The sequence below is a fragment of the Lepidothrix coronata genome, unplaced genomic scaffold (genome assembly GCF_001604755.1).
Source record: "Lepidothrix coronata isolate B3197 unplaced genomic scaffold, Lepidothrix_coronata-1.0 Scaffold13, whole genome shotgun sequence".
Taxonomy (NCBI): Eukaryota; Metazoa; Chordata; class Aves; order Passeriformes; family Pipridae; genus Lepidothrix; species Lepidothrix coronata.
The window spans coordinates 1,108,128-1,128,283 of NW_016690193.1; positions in this window are offsets into that span (position 1 = coordinate 1,108,128).

A 20,156-nucleotide genomic window follows, 5' to 3' on the forward strand; every position below is an offset into this window, starting at 1 on the left:
AAAAAGTCACTTGCAAAATGATAATAGAGTCAGACTTGTAAGAGCAGATATAACAACATTCATAATAAAGTACTCCATGGCTGTGCTAGGAAAGACTAGATGATGTTAAAGGTGTAAAAGGGCAGAAAAAAAAATCTGTAAGGTTTTAATCTGCAGAAAAAATAAGTTTAATTTTCACACAGCTGACCAGGAACCATTCTGTATTAAAGTTGCTGTTACCTTTTCTTGGATAGCACTTAAATCTGGACAGTAAGTCCAGTTTACAAATTTTCAAGGAAATTCCTCATTCCTTTATAATTTTTGAGTCTCTTTTATTTGCAAGCATATGTCTGTGTGATTTGTTTGCTGACATGCATGTGAGCTCATTTGTGTGTGTACACAGAACACACATGACAGGGAAAATACCAGGGTGAGTTTGTGTTTAGGTGGTTACAGAAGCATATAAACGTGTTTAAACCTGAGTGTTAAAGTGTGTGTATCCAGAGAGATAATATGTGATAGTGGGCAGCATAATTCACTCTCATTTCCCTGTGTTAGAGATGACTGCATAATTCATGAATGGCAGAACAAAGTCAAGCCAGGCGTGAGTTGCACATGGACATCCCTAATGAATGTGCATACTGCCTACTGTCCATCAGATAATACTTAAATCATAGATATTTTATGTGGGCATTCCCTTCTCCTCTTCCATTTTTAGTTGTCAAAGTGTTTTTCCAATAATACATTTATAAAAGTTTTTTGCACCCTCCATGAGAAAGTGTGTGGGCATTCCCTGTTCTCACTCAGATCTCTTTCTATGTTAAGACAGCAGAGTGTATTTGGCATTTACTTTTACATCTTCAGCAGTATCTTTATGTACATCTGTATTTTGACTTCACATTTGTGTCTCTTGGCTCAAAGTGCCACATTTCACCTATATTTATTGCTATGCTTAGCCACTTTATTCCAGTCTTTTGTTTTGGTGCTGTTTTTTTTTTTTGTTTTGTTTTGGTTTTTTTGTATCATATATATTATAGTGTAAACTGTAATGAGCTTTTTTGAAGTTCAGTTACTATGTACAGAGAAGTAGAAAACCAGCAATTGATGATTCCTTGCACAGTAGCAGTCTTAAAAAATAGGGTCCAGACACGTAGATATTTGAGTTTATCAACAATGTAGTGAAACATATTTCAAATATTTAGAAATAGCAGTAGGGTTTTGTTAAATATATATACAGTACTTCAAACAAAGACAATAAAAATCTAAGCAAATCAGCAATGTAATTTTCTATTCCTCAACATATAAATATAAAAGCAATTTTCTCTCCAATTTGTTTGTTCATTGTCTCTGAAATTATGAAATAATAAAGTAATTATAAAATGTTAAGTAATTTTTTCTCCTTAATTTTATGCCATTAAATTATTTACTAAACTAAATATTCTGTTGTGTATAGCATAGAAGTGTTATAATGTATATAAAATTCTTCCATTTGTAATATGAGTTGCAGATTATATCTCAAAACATACGGATTACAATGATTAAATTTGTATAAAATCAGCATAATCCATTCATATGTTTGTAAGGGCCCAGAGTCCTCCAGAGAGAGTCACAAATCCACTTGATGTTCTTGAGTACTGGATTTTTTTTCCTCCCCGATTTTATCTAAAATATGTGTAAAAATTCAAAAGTTAAACGGAGCCTCTTGGTTATAGCTAAGTAGTCTCAAACACGTGTGTTTATCCCACCTAGACTTGGTAGAGTCCTGCACTTCCATATATGGGGTGGCTTTGGGGTTTTTTTTGGTTTGGGATTGTTGGTGGGGAGGTTTTTGTTCTGAGAATTGTCCATTTCCATTTCAGCTAGCAGCACCTGTTTTTAAGGTTTGAAGTAAAAAAAAAAGTTAATTTCTAAGTAAAATCTGTCTCTCTTAGGGAGACCCTTCCTCATGTGTCTGTACACAAAGTGAAGCGGTTCCGCATGTTTTGGGAGATGTCTGTGTACTGTTTCATCAAATTCTAAACAAAACAGCTTCTTTCGGGTCTTTCAAAAACCTGTTTTGTCCAGATTTTCAGAAAGTTGTAATATGGCCCTATGGGGAAAGCAATTAAACCAATCACATGAAATACTGATCTGATTTATTCACATGCTTGTATTAGTCTGTTTTTCTACTACAATTTCAAATTAATAATCCAAAAATATGAGTTATGCATTCTCATGGAAAAAGCAGTGCCTGTCTAGGAATGTATGTGCTTATGTGTAATAATGTATGTAATGTAGGGAGAACCCTCCCCTACTATGCCCATGTGTGACTCTTACCCTTTTTGCACCCGTTTTACACCTATACAATGCCTTCGATTATCACATACATTCTGCTCATCTCTCCTAACTTCTGCAGGAGCTGAGTGAGCCACAGAATAAACATCCTGCTGGGTGATTACTGTATTCCATAAGAATTTTTTTAAAAATCTCATTAAAAGCATAAAATGTTTCCAACATTATTTCATCTGCATTGGTAAGAATCAAACAAGTTAGTTCTTTTCTTAACTATAGAGCATAATAATTGTAATTTTTCAAAATAGCCGTTATTGTAAATTCTGTAAGAAATATTATTGTGATTACTTTGGGGGCATCAGACAGGTATTTAACAGTTTGGTTCAGGTTGCCTAGGACAACAAAAATGCCGCTATGCTGCATCTCAAAGTTTCTAGGATGAAATGAGTTGTGACATACCAGTGAAGATTAAATTTGTAACAGATAGAACACCTTTGAAGTACTAGCTTATGATTTCACAGTGGCATTAGGAGCCTTACTGCAGTATTTAAGCAGTTAGAAAGAATGCTAGTTATAAGTGTTTGAATTTTGTAAAATGGGATTTTATTGTCTTTTAAATAGCCATGACAGCAGTTTGTATTATCCAAGCACAACATTTTTATTGCCGTGTATTACTGTTGGAGTTTTTCACATCCCATTTATAAAACCAAGGCACTTAAACAGGTGAATACCTTTTGTCTGATGTTCACTTTCAGCATGAAATAATACAGCCTTTTTCTTGTTTTTGTTGTTTTCTGTCTCCCCTCTTTTCCTGGTCAGCAGCTTAGAGAGGGGAAAGAACAGAAACGTTCAGTGTTTGTCTCAGATAACACTGGAAGATCAGATGCCCAAAAATATTCTAGGCCTGAACATTTTTACATATGCTAAATTACTTTTAAAAAATGATAGCATAATTTCAGACGTCAAATATGCCTTTATCATATGGCTTTATGACATGACATTACCAGGACGTAAAGTTACTATGCTTTATGTCTGAATCAGATCACACCAAAATTTCCTACTATATCACATAACAGAAATAGAAACTTGTTCCTAAAAATAATGTCTAGAAATCTTCAAGTATTCATTAAACCATTTGAGGGGAAGCAGGCATTGAACCTCTTTCCCTGCATTAATCTCCTAAGGATCACTAGTCTCCATATTACAATTTCCAGTGTTACTAATTTGTGAAAGTTACTTTAAAATATAAATCTCTGCATTGGCAGGATCTTTTAATGAGTCTGTAGACTTCAATGGGTTAATTTTCAATGAGAGTCGGGTTTTATATGTTTATATTTTCTTAGCCTTGGTCAGGAGAAGTGGCTTTGCTTGCCCTTGTGCTGTGCCAAAGTGATAGGGTTTCATTCGTTTGAAAACCTAGCACATCCCAAGAGGTTACCTTGGTGTAGATTTCTTTCTTTCTGTATTAAATCGCTCATTGTCGCAAAGTGACTAGTGCTGCTGGGCTTTGAAAAGAACTTCTAAGAGGTTAAAAAAAAGCTTCTGTATAGGGGGATTTTTCAGTTCTGCAGACAGAATACAGTTTGCAGCTGTTTGACTTGCGACAGTGATATGGATCTGATTGTATACAGTATACTAGGAGCCGTGGATGCAGCTGGAACAGAGGTTATAAATTTTAAAAGCAATGCAGATTTTGGCCATTAATTGGCTGCTAATAAAAACAAATTCAATGGGTTCTAACTGTGGGAGCCTGCAGCTCTGTATCTGATATCAGGAATTCATACACATTACACAGTTTTAGTGATTCAGACCACGACTAATTGAAATATGAGGCATACTGATCAAATTTAGCATTACCAGCATGCACTCTGGTTTGGGACTGTATGGCGACAAGGTAGCATTTATTACTTATTCTCCATAACACTGCCTGATTGAAATATCTAGCTATGTTGTCAGCAGAGGCCCAGCTGGGCTTTAGTACAGCTAATTAAGTCATTAAAAGAGAGGTCAAGCAATCTAACTCTTGCATACTAAACTACATAAAAGTCTTTATTATTTTTTTAATAAGTCAAGATTTGAATTTTTAAAGAAGTTTGTTTTAATAATAAATGCATTTGCAGGCTGCTTTGTCTGGGGCTTGATTAAAATGTGCATTTGTTAGCAACAAAGTGAAAACTTCTTGTGGCTTAGCTTAATAAAAAACCCAACAGAACTAAACCTTGTGCAAGGATTTGTTTTGTGGTTTTTGTGGGTTTTTTTAAGTGTCTGAAAACTAAGCCTAACTGAGGATGATAACAGAAACATGACTGTCCTTGTGCAGACAGACAGAACTTGGTTGTCAACTGCAGCAGGTACCAAGGCACAATCATTATAGAAACCACTCATGCTTCACAATAATGTTAGATAACTACTGCTGCCTATTTTATGAATTCAGATGGAAGAGAGTGTAAGATGAAGTGAAGCAGCAATGATTTATTCTTGGACTTTGTAAGGCTGTGGGTTGCCTGAATTTGGAAGAGTAAAGCAGGGAAAGGATAACAGTACTTGAGTTTGGTCTTGTAGTGGTTGGTGTCAGAGATGCTGTGAGATCCTACTCTGCGGAACACATCCTTCACAGCTTGCATCAAGAACCTTGTGTGTTTGCATCAGTATAACACTAATGCGTGGTGACCTCAAACATAAAGATGACAAACATATTTTTCAGCTGCAGAATGGCAGCCTTGATGATTCTGTCATTCAGTGCAAGGTCTGTGAGACACTAAGCTCTTTCCTTTGTAAATTTGGGGTGTTTTTGTTTAGAAATACAAATTCTGGTCTGCCGTGTCCTTTATTCTGTATATTATGTAACAGTAACTGGGAAGAGACATAGGTACGTTAGGTATAGATTCAAGACAAATACCTGAGATAGAACAGTAGGAAATAAGGAATCATTGGTTTTGTTTTATTTTTTTTTCTTTCCAGTTTATACATCATCTTTATACAGCTAAATGAAGAAAGTCTTAAAACCCCAAATCCCTGATGTTAATCAAGTAGTTCATTTGAGGTCAGGCATTACTGCTGTGAAGTGGGAAAGTGCAACTCAGCAAGGCATATATTTCTAATGGTAGCATATATTGGTACTGACAGGCTGCATGTTTTCAGTGTTGTAGCAAATGGATCTTACTCCTCTTCCGTTGCTTTCTTTGTTTCCAACTTTGAAATTTGTAACTCTCAATCTCTGAGTAAACCATAGAAATTGTAGTCTAGTTTAGAGACATGGTACTTTTTAAGATGACAAAAAATGTGGTTAGGGATTTGGAACATAGGTATAAGGAAGCAAAGGTATTGAAGGGAAATTAATAAATGATCCCAAAGGTGAGTTGTATAATATTTTTTCCTTACTAAAGTGATGTAGTATTTTTAGAGAAAAATATGTTTATGGAGTAACAAGAGAGTTATGACAGAGTAAAAATTCTGTTACCTATACCTTAAAAATCTGACACAAATCAACTTGGTCTGCTCTCCCTTATGCTACAATAGTTGATTTACTGTGAAATTTTTCTGGTCAGGTTAGTTTTATTACTTGCAACGAACACAGTATATCTGCACCTCATTTAACTTACCAGGAGGTGCAATGGTATGAGCAATAGAAGATGCCTTGAGATCAGTTTTCTGAACATCAGAAGATGCAGTGTTAGTAATGCTATACTAAAGTAAGGGAGGTCTACATGGTGTTGCCTTGTGGATTCAGATTTTCTTATATGAACATTGGAAGTTCCTTCCTACCAGGACTGTTAGAATACTTTATGTTTTCCATTAATCCTCTGGAAGGATTCTAAAAACTATCAACTGTTAAATCATTATGGTCATTGCAGTTCAATGGAACTTCAAATATACTGGATGTTAAAAATATTTGCTTCATTACAGCGGTGAGACAGAAATTTTCAGAATAACAATGGCCATCTACTTAAAAAAACTTTTTTGAATTTGTTAGCTTTTGCAAATAGATACATGTTCACCTCATAGTATTTCCAGAACTTTGCTCTTTTTTGTTGCTCTGTTTCCTCAAACTAAAGCTAAGACCCAGGTGCAAAAATGCCATATACGTATATATGTAAAAAGCTGTGCATATTAAGTATTAACTAAAAAAACACTTTTTTTTTTTTTTTAGATTTGTTATCTTTCCCCCTCTTAAAAATATTAAATTATTGGCATAAGAAGTAATTTTTTTCATTTGAGATCTTGAGTGGGTTGGAAGCAGACAGTTAAATTTTGCATACTGTTATAAAAGAATATTGATCAGATCACTGAAGCAACAGTTGGTAATAAAAAACCTCAATTAAGCAAATGTAATGATCATAGTGATCATGTGTGTCAGACGGGTCCAGCAAAATGGACCAGTAGCAGTGGGTAATAAGAATAACTGTACTCTCTCAAGAACAAGAATATCTCTGTCTGTCTCTAATGATGGACCTATGTGTGTGCCAAGGAAAGAGCAAGAACAGAACTAGTGTCTATAATAACACTTTGCTTTAATGTCCTCTTGGCCTCTGATCACTTTAGAAGATATCCAGAGCTTGTTACAAATTGTCTATCTTATGTTTCCTAATGGATTTCTCTTCTACATACTTATTCCATCTTCCCTGGTCTCTCTCTCCATGACAGATATTTACTCTGAGCCAGTGGGAGACATAAAATCAAAGTAAAGAAACATGAGCATTCAGAAGTAAATCAAACTGAGAATGAAGCCTAGGAGTAACTAGTACTCTGAGCTAGAATGCTGTATATTCTTTATTGTCAGTGAGAACAGCAAGGTATGATTACGATGAGCTGGGCTATAATTTTTTTTGTTCTGGTATTCCTGATTAAATTGATATCAGGGAGTCTTATAATCTGTTTTAATGGAAGAAACTAGTAGTGCTTTTACAATGAAAACTCAGAAGTGTTCTCATAATCATTTGCTGTCTTGGCATTTTTTTCTCAGAACCCATCCTCCAAACCTGTTGAGATGTGTCCATGAGTAATATGCATATGGGTGTGCATCGCGGTACTCTGTGTTGACTGCAATTAATAATTCATACTACGTGATCATATTTCACTGTTCTAAGTGCAGAACAAAGCTGTACACAGGATGAATTCCACATACTGCTGAAATCAATGACAAAACCCCTGTAAGCTTCAACAGGGTCAGGATTTTATCTGGTATGTTAATACAGTTGTTTGCTTTGTAAAGATAAATTTCAACAACATATTTTTCCCTTCTCTGAAATCTGTGTGATACCTGGAGACAGTATTTTCTCAATGGGAATTATTTATTTTTTTCGTATAGTTTTCAAAGTAATTTTTAAGTTCTTTTTTACCACTAGAAAAGAAAATTATTTGACTGATTTATAAGTAGCACTAGGCTGGTACATTTAGGCTAGCTGGGAATGTGCTGAGATCTTTGTACTAGGGTTGTGTGTCTGTATCCATCTGCCTGTGAGACATTGAAAAGCTCAGAGGTGGTTTTGTGGTTCCAGCAGTTCATGTAACACAGTTGTGAATAGAGCAGGATGACATGCAGTGTTATACCTCTGTATGACAAACGGTAGAATATAGAGGAGTTATATTTACCTATTCCTTTTTTCCCCTCGAAAAATACTATAGAAACTCTACAACAAAAGTATGATGCACTGACAGAGTGAAACACTTCAGTACTGTGACAATTATTATGCTCAGAAACTTTAACTTGCTCCTTCATGTGGATAATACAGTTTTTAAACAAGTTATGACATTCTTATTTTCAAAAATGATGCGCATCTCAAGTTTCCATTTTCTCACTGAGACTATGTAATTGTTCAGTTTTTCAAACCTTAATGTCTCTTCTTCAGAATAGCACATACAGGTTTAGGTTTAGTCTTGGCCTAAAAATATATTATTTACAATAGTTTACTATGCATTCACAACAATATAATAATATAAAATAAATATATTATTTACAATGCACAAAAATATATTATTTACAATCTGTCTTTTCTTGTTTCCTTTTGTCTTATATTTCCCTTCCCATGTATCATTATCAGTGGAGATAAAAGATAATAAAAAATAACTTCACAGGTAAACCGTAGTAGTTCACACACCTGGAGCTCATCATCTGTGTTTTTTGGCTACCAAGAAGCAGCTCACTGGCAGAGAAGTAACAGCTCTAGATACAGATTTCATGGTCTCTCTCAGGAGTGTTGGTTTAACAGTGATGAAAAAATACAGCATTTTAAACTGTGCTGTACTTCTTGAGACACTAGTCTGGCTGAAGAATGAAATAGTAAAGGCCATTGGTGTGCTGCTGAAACACTCTCATTCTTTTAAATGCCCTGCTAAGGGTGAGTGGATATGTTTCTGGACTGACTGTGCAAAATAAAAAACGTTCTGTGAGAATTTTTTTTTTCCCCTTTAATTATTTTGATTCATTCAGGACTGATGGATATTTTCACTTCTTTTTTTCTTTGAGAATGTCTTTCACAAATACAAGAGACAGTCTCCTTGTACAAAAAGATAGGACTTCAGATAACACTAAGAGGCAAAATCAGAAAAGTCTTAGACAGACTCATGTGCTTTCTAAGAAAACAGATGGGGAAACCTGGCTCCATACTTTATTCAAACAGAATTTTCACTTTTCTCAGCAGGATAAAGGTTTCTTCCAGTCTCAGCAGGCATTTCAACTTGGTAGTTTCTATACTGACAAACCACTTCATCATTAGCTTAAACTCCAAGGCGTGTGAGAGCTGGGGCCAAAGGAATCTGGATGGGAGGGGAGGGGGAGAAGAAAGATGGTGACACCTTCATCCCATTTTTTTGTCCATTTCTCTCTTGTCACTTATGTTTTCTTGGTAATTTTGATCATGAGTAACAGCTCAAATCAAACCAGACCATCTCTACTGTAAGGAAGACTTTACTAAGCCATATCCACTTCTGCCACTGAAAACTAAATGAAATGGGTTGCTCCAAACTGTTGCATGCCTTGTGAAGTGACCACCATTTATGTTGCTGATGGATTTCCCTTACTGTCTTTACTTCACCCATCCATGCTGACTGTTGCCATAGTTGCCTTTCAGCATTAGTTATTCCTCTTCATTTTATTGACTTTGCTCTCATTGACACACAGGGGCTCTTCCCACCAACTTCCCTCCAACTTCCCATCAACTTCTCTCTGAATAGTACCAAGTTCTTGCTGGTGTAGGTTCTTCCTCCTCAGGGAGGAAGACTTCAATGTCATTATTTCATCATTGTTTTGTAACAGCACTGAAAAATCTCCTGCCTACTTATTATTTCCAGAATCTTTTAAGCTCTCCTTACTATTCAGGGCACATTAACTCTGTGAAATATGACAATTCCTCACTATTGTTTAACACTATCTATTTTTAAACAATAGGCTGTATTAAACTCTTCCTGTATTTTGCACATCTGCCACTGCTAGTAGCAGTAAGTTTTTGACCTAATGTTGTCTATCTTGTCAATAGATCTTCCATTCCTCTCTTGACCTCATCCCCCCAATTTGTAAAGAGTTAGGTAAGATCTGGGTTTGATTTTGTTTAAACAAAATGAAAAAAAAAATTAAAAAACCTTTTATTTCCATTCCAGTGCTGGTAGGCAGTCAATTTTCAGTACAGTGACTAGAGTAAGTAGAGTGATGCTAAGGAAAGCTTGAAACAACAAATCTGTAACTTTAAAAGCCTGAGCCAGGTTTCTGGGTGGCAGCTGACCTGTGGCAGGATGCTGTCCTATATACAGCCCATGCCAAATGCTCTGATGCCCTTTGCCCAGTCTTTGGAGAAGTGTATTATAGCTAGAGTAAAATTATTCCTCCTCCTGCCCCTGCCCTTAAAGTGTTTTGCGTTTCTGTTTGTTAAGGCCTGTGGAAACGACCATAGGATTTTGGAAAGAAGTTGCATTTTTGATGAAAGAATATTCTGTTTCATGTTTCCTTTTGGCCATAACTTTCCTGGGCAGACCTGCCAGCCAAATTTATTCCCTTTGCCTTAAATCTGAAACCCATTAGGAATTGTATGGCTTAGCACTGAAGATCTACACAAGCAATTTCCTAGCAGGGCTAAAGTACCTGGGTAAGTATTGTAAGTTTTCCCTGTCTCCCTTCCACCACCACTTCTGAAACAAAAGTACAGGCTCTTTTCTCCCATCTCCTTGCATAGCCTTCCATCCTGGTTTGTCCTAGCCTGAGCAGTCGCTCACAATCCCAAGACTTACCCCACTGAAGTTGTCGTTAGGCACAGGCTGACCCCTCCTTTGGGAGCTTCCCGTGCTCAGGGAATCTCAAAGATCTCACCCTGACCAGCGCATCTTCTCCCTTGTGGACTTGTCTGCTCTACTGTTGTCGAAAGAATACAGAGAAGAAGCGAGAGCTTTCCTTTCAAGGCTTCAACCTCCTAGAGGGAAAGTCCAGACCAGAGTTTCAAATTATTGAAGAGGAAACATTGTAGAGGCACTTGTGAGTAATGATGATAATTATAATAGCAGAATTCAGAGAAGCTCTGAAGAGATTTTAATCTAGGCATTATAAGTGAAGTACTCAGAAAACCTGTCTTTATGTAGTATTCAATATGTTTTAAACTCTCCCATTTTGAAGTTACTTATTTGCTTGTTAGAAACAGAGGTAACACTGGAAAAATATTATTTCTGCTTTTTTCCTGTGAGCGGTATGTGACTCCAGAGAGTTTCACAAGCATGTTGAGATTAGGTTGATGATAAGATGCAGTATAATTAAAAATCCTGTGACTCCATCATAACAACACTCCAAAGGAACTGTATTTACACTTCTAAAAAACATTTCTTTTACAACGCATTTTTTGTTCTGTCAGACATTTGGTAATTTTACATTACATTTTAGAAGTCAAACACCATGGTATAGAGTCTAAATTCTTTGTCTGAAAGTCTTTTTGTTCTCAACTGTCAGAGAATATAAAAAAATCAGCTGTGTTATTTTCAGTCATCTCATATTTCAAATGCCTTTTATTCAGTTCTTTTACGACCAGTTGCTTGACAACATATAGATATAGTTACTTCATGTGAACAATGCCCCTGTGCAATTGGTGCTGGTATGTATTTTTCAGGGCATATGTTGAGATACAGTAGTTCCCAGCCGAGGGAGGTTTTTTTAAGGGCTTTGCTGCAGCACATTTTTACATGGTGAAGTGATGTTTTCATTGAAACCTTTCCATGACATCCTCTCTAGGTTGCATCTATTTTAAGACAAAAGTTTTATTTATCTGAAGTATTCCAAGACCTAGTAGTGCAGCATTTTAATGTTTAAAGCATCTTTTATGTGATGTTATCATGGTATTGCAATAAAAATGAAAGCGAACAAAAAAAAAAGGAAACTATTCAAGAAACTGTAAAAGTCTCTTTTGCTCAAAAGAACTATATTGGTGAAAGGGGAAATGATAGCATAAAGAAAGAAAAATAAAAAACCTGTGTCAACAGAAATATTAAAAACCTTTCTAGGTTCACTTCATTTGGTAAAATAAATTGTATTCTTCTCAGAAGACATTTCTTTTAAAAGTTCATATATTCTATGGGAGTTTGAAATCATCTTATAGGAAAAAAATTATATCCTCGATGCATGCCATATGATAGTTGTGAGGAGCCTATAGAAAGTATATGATTACATGGAAAATGCTACCTTTTTTTTGTACTAATTTCTACAAAATCCCACTTAATTTCTGTAGAACTCCAGCAATTTTATGCTTACTGTATTCCTTTTTCATGAGGAATTTGAGATTATTGTTTTAACCTTTTTCCCTCTCTGGGTGGACAATAAGTGAGAGCGACTGTAGTATTTTTTTAAATTTTGTATTGTCAGCACCACCTGCAATTTTTACACTTTTCATAAAAGGGATTAGTCATTAATACAGTAAAATAAAAGTAAGTACATTGGTCTGGAGAAGAAGTCTGAGCATGCTGCCTTTCTCCGTAGTGAATGTTTACTGTTTGGGGATGTTACTAAAAAATTACACAATTATTGTACAAGGAACTAACTCTGGAAACTCCCAAATGTCAACATTACTGTAAATTTTCTAGTCTCCAGGTCCTGTTCATTTACTTGAAATTTAAGGATTTCTCTCATGGGCAAGCATCTTTGCTTAAAGGATTCTGGTAAATTCTCTCCATCTTAAATAGAGCAGGAAGGATTTAAGCGTTTGCATGTGTTCGTGCATTTGCTTGCCACTCACTTCAGGTTCATTGGCATCAGGTATCTGGGGATTCCTTCTGTGTTTCCTAGTACAAGAGAGCAAGCATTTTGTGTTTTGTCTGTTCCATGTAGGGAATAGTCATGGGAGTCAATAAAAGCGATACAGTACAAAATTGATAGGCTCAGTAAAACCCTATAGCTTTCAAACTAGTTCTGACATGACTGCAGGTAGGATAATCCATCATATTTTTATTTTAGTGAATAATTTAAGGTAAGTTACTAAGACTATTTGTGTGGCAATAAAGATGATGTCAGAAAATGTGTGAGTTGTGCAGCCATTTTCAATGTTGATCCTAAGCAGTTATGTTTTTTTTAATACATCAAATATAGTTTAGTGGGTCACCAAACAGTAGATTTATACAAAGAGAAATATAGTTGATAGCAAACACAGAGAGCTGATATGTTTTCAAGAAGGACTAGACTGCTGCACTTGCAAGTGATGATAGATATGTGTGAAATATAATCCTGATTAAAAATGCATGTGTGAAACCGCTTCAAAAAAAGTGCTGTGTCTGACAACATGTTCAGAGCTTCTTTATGTGAGAAGCATAGGCTAATGTAACAGCCCTTGTACCATTCGCTTTATCTTCATCACTTGCTCAACTCACTGTTCTTCCAGAATTTTCAGCAGCTGTAATGCCAAAGAGTTATGAATGTAGAAAGCAGCATGAGGACTTCTAAGCGATTCACATTGAAAGCAGAGATTTTGAAAATACACCTAAACCAGAGTAATGCTCAAATATGTCCAGCCTCTGCTTTTGTGTACAGTAAGAAGTGCCAGGTCTGGGATCGGGGGACAGTCATAGTCATCTGGCAACTTCTATGACCTGTCAAGTATTAAAACCCTCACATGTGGGTTTTTTTGCTAGCTGTTAACATCTATATTGAAAACATTTATCAAAGTTAAAGAAGGGGAAACTGATAATGAATATTCGCTTGTAGGGCCGGATGAAGCTTCAGTCAAAGGGGACTGAGTGGTATGTGACAATCCTGACTCTCTGTAACTAGCAAGTACGACACAAGTGGCAACCACACAAGAAATGTGGTGGTCTGCCCTGTTTACAGGGTCAGATCCTGCAATCATGTACGTATAGGAACTTGCTTTTTGCTTTTCTAGGATATCTTTACTCTTGATCCCCCAAGGCTGCTGCTTGGATTTTGTTTTTAGGAGCTCTTGCAAGTAGCAATTGACTGAATTATGAGGTTGCTAAGAAGATATTTATGTGTTGTTCCCTGACTGCTTTTGACTTCATTGACTGTGTGACTTTCTACATCCCTGTTTTTCCCTTAAAAAGTCTTGTAACTGCAAGTGAAGATTCGTGATTGCTTTGGTAAGGTGCTCCCTCTAAGCCAAGACTGCAGGAGAGCCATGCTGGGAGTGGGTAATGCTTGAACGCTGCGTTTTGGTGGAATTTTGCTCTTGCAGGCACCTTTAGTTGTAAGGTAAAAAACTGGAGCTGTGCCATGGCAAATGGAAACCTGGGGAAGAGCAAGGATTTTGAGAGACCCTTCCTTCCTCTCCTTCTCCTTTGCCTGACATTTTTAAAGGCCGGGGCCCATTTGGCTGTGCAGCCTGTGACATTTGAGATTCACTGCTTTGCCCCTTCCTCACGCCTTTGGATGCAACTTCCCATCCCACTGTGTGTATGACAGTGTATTTCATTGCTGTGCTCAGTCCAAATACCTGCAGCAGCCACTGAGGTGGAGAGGAGTCACCTGTGGGAATGTGGAAGAAAAAAAAGGGGTGTCAGACCCTCTTGTAGCGTGTGAGCTATTAAAGCAGCATTTGGGGCCATTTTTAAAGGTATCCAGATGCCTACAGGTGCTGATAGGCACCCAAAGGGATTTTCCAAATCTCACACTTTTAAAGGTATTTAGGCATTAATCCAACATTGGAACGTCTAATTCTCAATTTCAAAAGTGCCTAAGGGCCAGATTCTTAAAGTTCTTTAGGTACTGGGCTCCCCCTGAAATCAAACAAAAGTTACATCAAATGATCTTATTTCCCAGGACAGTACTCTTGAAGAAGAATATTAATGCATGAAAGACCCGATTGATCTGAATTGGGAGGATATCCGCAAGTTACTGTACATTTCAGCTTTCCTCAGAAACCGTGTCTTTAAAGATTCATTCTCGGATAAGGATCTGCTTGCTCTTTAATATAATTACTCCATACCAGTAATCTGGCATGATGACAACCATCTATTAAGTCTGCAACTCAACTCACAATAACTCAACATTCATTACGTGCTTTTAATATATAATTTTTGTGAATTATAGAGGTTATGAGTGAGCAATGGCTAAGAGCCAAGGTGAATATAGTGCGTATTTCAGGAAGGTATTACACAACCTTCCCTGCCCAGCACATTATTTCCTCTGTCATGACAATGTTTTGCCCACAACTTGAGGTTGCAAACTTGATGCTGGTTTTATACATATAAATATATGTATGTGCAAGGCTTGAGTGATCCTCTAAACCTTTTCACTTTGCATGAAACCCAACTTTTGAACACAGGCCTCAGAGGGGAAAAAAAATTTCACAAGTTAAACATGCAATTTCTAGCTTTCTTTTTTTCTTTTCATCTCCTTTGAAATTTAATTATATGCAAGTATTTCCATTTTAGGAAAATGCTTGTAGAAGTAAATCTTCCTGTGCACAGTAACCCATATGTTTATATTTGCCTATTATATATATTTAGCGCTTTACATGGGGCAATGAGATCTGGCAAACTCTCACTGTGAAGAGAGACTTCAGTAAAGCTTTTGAGCCGTGAGGAAAGGGAGGCGTGTGGTGAACCCAGAGTGCTTTTCCTGCTATGGCTCCTTCTCTCGAGTCAGAAAGTCAAGAAACTGAGGCACAGGAGCAAATTAATTGCCTTACCTTGGCATTGGTGGCTGAGCCGGGAGTACAGTTTTGCCACATGTTGCCTGCACCTGCCCCCTTCTGCTGCAGACACTGCTGGCGCCTGTTTTGCTCCCCCTGCACACAAGTAGGAATGTCCCGCATGTGATGTGGCAGAGAAAAGTCAGGTCAGCAGTTTGGTGAATTTCCAAATAAAAGTCTGATCTAGCAGCTGTTATTCGCAAGAGGGATCATGTGCAGGATCAGTCCCTGAAAGAGGGCTGAGGAAATTCAGTACAAACATTATTGCTTTCTTGATCTGCATGAAGAACAAGAAGCTGTAAATATCAGAAAGGAAAGGTATATCTTGCTTGCTTTTTCCTGCTGTCTCCTGTCACTGCTGGAGGGAGCTAGTCTGCCATAACTTATACAATTACCAATAGTCTTTTTTAATTTGACATTTTAAGAGCTGTGTTGGGTAGACGATAATTAATAGCACTTACTTGCTTTGAAGTTGAGCTTTAAATTATATATAGCATAATTATGTCTAAAGCCTCTAACTTACTACTTACCCTAGTAGATATTTCATCTGTGTTTTACTGTAGCAGAGCTCCTTCTGTACAGCAGCACTAATTCTTTACCTGGACTACTTAAGCTCAGAAACATTGATTACATATTGTCATTTTCCTGCAATAACCTTAATTAATTCCTGATGCCTCTACTTTGTTTCAATTATTTTGAGTTTCAGCTCAATTTTAAGAGAAATAAAATGGTGGATGAAATTTCATAACAAAATTTGTTGCAGGTAAAAACCAATGAATAAAAATTACTGTCTTCAAGACCCAAGCCCACCAACCTTCTAAAACCTTTAAGACCCTGAATATTTTTTCTAATCCCTGGGTGCCTTTTAACAACTGAAACTATTTTTTATTTTTTTATAAAATTGTCAGTGGCTTTTCTTCAGATTTATTGTGGCTTCTCTTTAGCTTCAATATTTGACTTCTGTGTTCCAGCGATATATGCACTAATACTTCTGTATGTGATTGTATTTTTTTTCTATTATCCTGATAACAGAAGATGTAAAACTGAAGATTCCTGTAACCTACATGGAAAATTGTACAGTTGGGGTTCATTTATTCATTGCACACACACTCATACAATCTGCTTTCAAATAAATATGCAGACATTAGTGACAATGAAATCTTGCTTATCCTTAGTATTCTGCAAATATTACTTTGCAATTAATTGTCTTACCAGGTTACATCTATATTAGTATATGTTTCCCTTCAAATTCTAAAGAGAGTAGAGTGACTAATTTATTTCCCATTCTGCAGTTGATATAAGCAGGGTTTTAATGCTGGTGATCTCTTTCTTAGTTACAAATACACACTCTGAGTGCTCTGAGATTTATGTAAGAACCTGGAATTCAGACATGGGGTTTTGCACTGCTTCTTCAGTTAAGATTAATTAGCAATTATTATTAATAAAATTCGCAGTGTGCATAAAGTGTTGTCTTTCTAGTCTCTCTTGCAGCCTTTTTTTTTTTTTTTTTTTTTTTGACTTCAATATTGACATCCTTGTGAATAGTGAGGGATGTTGTTGCCACCACAGTCACAAAAATTTGTATTACGGAAAGACAGATGGTTGCTTAATATTAAGCAAGGGGTAAATTGCAGTTTTGATTTAATTTTGGTTTAGGTGATTTTAGCAGTAGGGAGGGAAAGCAGTGACTGCAGAAAACATAAATGTACTTTTAAATATTTTAAATTCCTAATGAGCTTCAGCTTCTCAACTGAATTTAAAATGAGTAAGCCTTTCACTGTGCTCCAGATAATGAAGCTTGAAAATAGTATTTACTAGAAAGATACTGTGCTATCTGATGCACTGTTTTAGTGCATAATTAAAATAACTCTCCCCTAAAATAAACCCCCTAATAGAAAATATCAGGTGATACCAAAAGCGCTGCCACAAACTTTTGTTTTATTTCTGGAAAATGTAAATAAATGTTTTGATTGATACAAAAATATACCATTAAAAGTCATATCAACCATATGATTTATATATCTTGAGAATGCAAATTTATTGGAAGCAAGTTCATGTAAATGGAAAATACACAAGTTTGCTTTGTCTTTCTCTCCCTCCCTTCCTGTTTGGTTTCATTTACCTTTTTAGAAAATATGTAGACCTAAGAAGTTTGTTCACAGGAGCCAGAAGATTCATCCCTGCATTTTAACAGAGAAAAAGTGATTTCACACTGGCCAGTTACACACAGCAGACTTTCTCTTGAATGATAATACAAGCTGGCTTTGGTGGCCAGCAGCTCCCAGGAAAAGGTAATGTCAGTGCCTGAGGTCACATAGGCTGCCATGGGTATGGGGCTGGAAAGGGAGCCATTTGGGGGCATGTCATTCATGGGAGCATTTGCTTCTGCAGGAGAGAGGCTTGGCCAGTTCTGCGCTCGTTGTAAATAAGGATTAGACAAATTACCCTTTGGTTCTGACTGACCTTTCCAATATGTGCTATACATAGGGAGGTTGTAGGCGTTAAATGGCTTGTAATACTGATTGCTTATATAATAAATAAATTTTCCAAGTAAATGTGTTTCTTCTTAACCCTAACCAATGGCTACAGAGAATGATAACATGCCTGCCGGCCTATTGTCCTTAGTTAAATCATCAGTTTGTTAACTGCTGTTTGCAATCTAAACCCTCCCTCTGGAATGGACTTCTTTAAAGCAAAATGAAATAAAATAAAGGTAAGTAAAAGTAAATAGATTTTCCTATTGAAAGTTATTACTTCAGGAATGAAGAAGATGGATATTGATCCACACCATCCTTTGCCATTACAGTCAGGTTCACATAGATAGCTCAGACACTTTATTCTAAGCAAACAGCCATTTTCTCTTCTGACTTGGATTCCAGTGAGAATTGAAAAAAGTAAAAGGTTTGTAAAAACATTTTTCTGTCCTTCTTACAGGGACAATTTATGTTGAAGTAACAGTTTCTGAGATACTTGCATCTGTTATTGATTTATTTCTTCTTTGTCGTGAACAAGCTCCTGTTTTATAACACAGTTACCCCTCTATACTGCCCTAAGGTAGTTATTCAGAAATAGTTTTACTACAAAAAATGTCCCAAAGGACTTCAAAAGATAAAAAAGCATTCTGAATAAAGGAATGGCCTTTTGTCTATACATTAGGGTTTTTGCATCTCATACAGTCTGTTTCAGTAAGAGTAATGTTTGTTTCCAACAGTAGTAAAGAGTATGACATGACATGCAGTTGTCATAACCCTGAAAATGATCTTGGGAATCCATAAGGTCCCTTGCTGTAGGAAGCTTGCAAACTGACCTTGGGAGTCTGTGGAGTAGAATACAACCGAAAATATGAAACAAAAAAATAAAATAAAATTTTAAAATGAATAAAACCAACATAATTTCTAGGTGCTGCAATCTGAGGTGCATGTGTTCCCTTCAGAAAGAAATACATTGTGTCAGTATTGTGAATTAATTGGAAGGGAATGTAGGTTGGAAAAATAAGCATCTTTCACATATTAATGTACATGTAGGTATGCAAAATTGCATGTTTGTTTCAATATAATATTTCCATTATTCATTTACAGCTCACTATTTTATAGTTAGAGATTAATGTGTAACCTCTGCCTTCTCGACTTCAACTGATTACTACAGAGAAATTCTTCTGTTTTTACTTTTTATCACATCTCCTGACGTTTTAGTAAAGAATACTTGACAGCTAAGAACATCTGCAAAAGTTATTGTTATCATAACTTGAGCTCAACAGAGCTACTGTCACTGATGCTTAGGAGAGATCGCATTGCAAAAAAGATGGGGAGTGTGTTTACATTCTCTTTTTTTAAATTCTTGTTGAAGTAACAATAGGAACATTTTATTAGTGTACTTTTTTATCAGTGAAGACACATGTCTGTTTTATATTTAAAAAAGATGGGTGTAACACTTACATTTCTTGACCATAAGTTTGCAGTCTAGCCAGGCTGTTTGATGAAGCAGTTTTCTTTTATGTAAGATTTTTACACACATCATGGAATGACTAGGTTTGTTTAGGTTTTGGGTTTTTTTTTTTTACTATTCTTCCTCACTCTTTTTTCAGTTTATTGGGCAAAGAGCTATTGGTGGGCTTAGAGTTGCAAAGCAGATTTAAATAGTACAGACTTGTGAGTTATTTGTGTTAAAATAATTGCACTTCTTCTGATTGCTTATTCAGTATGCACCCGAGGAAACTGTTAGAGTCTCCTTGAAGACAGCAATGGAGACAGCAAATGCAGATAATCATTTATGTGCATATTACAGTATAAATCACAAAGATTAAGGGCAGTCATTTTTGGGAGCACCACAATTTTGCAACCAAAAGCACTTAAATAATTACCTTTTTAAGCAACTTTTATTGACTATGTAGGAGGATAAAAAGTAATCTTACTTGTTTTAAATGGCATAAAGCAACCAAATGCCATTAACAGAGTGTTACATTTCTTATTTCACTCAGATTGCTGAAGCTTACCAGCAAGAGATAAAAAATGTATAAATTCAGGAGCGCTGGCTAGCAATATCCCAAGCCATTGTCAGTGGACTCCTACTTTCCCCTGCCAAAATATGTGGAAGCATGCATGGATTGTGCTAGATTAGTACGAAGGGCTTGTTTCCGTGGCATTAGCCAGGTATCTTAGCAACAGGATCATACCAGATTCTCGCAGTGCTCTGTGGTGGTGCATGTAATATCCTGGACATAATCTGTCTTTTAATTTTCTTTGGATTGTAGTGATATTACAGATACATGTGTTCAGTTATAGATCTTTATTTAATAAGAAG